The sequence below is a fragment of the Quercus suber genome, unplaced genomic scaffold, assembly GCF_002906115.3.
Source record: "Quercus suber isolate HL8 unplaced genomic scaffold, Cork oak 2.0 scaffold_448, whole genome shotgun sequence".
NCBI classification, from domain to species: Eukaryota; Viridiplantae; Streptophyta; class Magnoliopsida; order Fagales; family Fagaceae; genus Quercus; species Quercus suber.
In genome coordinates this window covers 46,188-46,897 of record NW_027069899.1, presented here as the reverse complement: position 1 = coordinate 46,897, position 710 = coordinate 46,188, and the positions used below count along the sequence as shown (strand labels likewise).

Genomic DNA, 710 nt, shown 5'->3' with positions numbered 1-710 from the left:
TGGTGGCGTGAAAATGTTGTTAGATTTTGGTGTGCCTTAGAATTTCTTGAAATTGAATTCATTGAGGTTTTTATAACAATCAAACAATTGAAGTTAGTCTCCAATAAACACCACTCCCATGATCCCATCTAAAGATGGAAACATAGACCGCATTGCACAAATTCAACACCCCCAAACCAAAACTCAAGCATGTCCTAAGATTCCACATCTCAATTGCCAAAGACTGCATATCCTGAGAAGATTAGAGATTAGAACCACGAGCAGGCATAATATTATTCAGCAATTTTCAACAAGAGGCCTTGCATAAATGCTAAGATGCTCCATTACATGAATTACAAAAATATATTTATTTGAACTTAAACTTGATGTACATCACAATGAAATAATTCACGAGCTTAACCAAATCCTAACTTTGTAAATTTTTGTAACAAGAAACATAAATAGCTTGAGTAGATCACAAATAATCGCGCATTTACTAAGCAATAAAATCTAATCAAGAGGAGCCAGCACTTTGATACATTGGAAGAGAGAATACTAAAAAGTTCTGACAGGACAAACAAAAAAATTAAACCAATGCACAACTGCCAAACTACTTCAAAAAGGTAATCTGTGTATCATTGGACAGGGAACACTATTTCTTTCGTTGCCATATATATTTCTTTTTTTTTGGGGGGGGGGGGGAATTTTGCTACCATATATCACTTAGAAGG

The 710-nt window shown here is 34.6% G+C and overlaps 1 protein-coding gene across 2 annotated transcripts in view; it reads right to left on the bottom strand.

Annotated features, from left to right (window-relative positions):
* LOC112003904 (uncharacterized) overlaps nucleotides 1-710 on the bottom strand; it is a 9,949-nt gene continuing 9,239 nt past the window's right edge. The window contains exon 7 of one of the 2 annotated variants that reach the window (XR_010624448.1): nucleotides 1-232. The gene's annotated coding sequence lies outside the window, so the exon portion shown is untranslated. The remainder of the gene's footprint in view (nucleotides 233-710) is intronic. The other variant, XR_010624449.1, reaches the window with a different exon arrangement.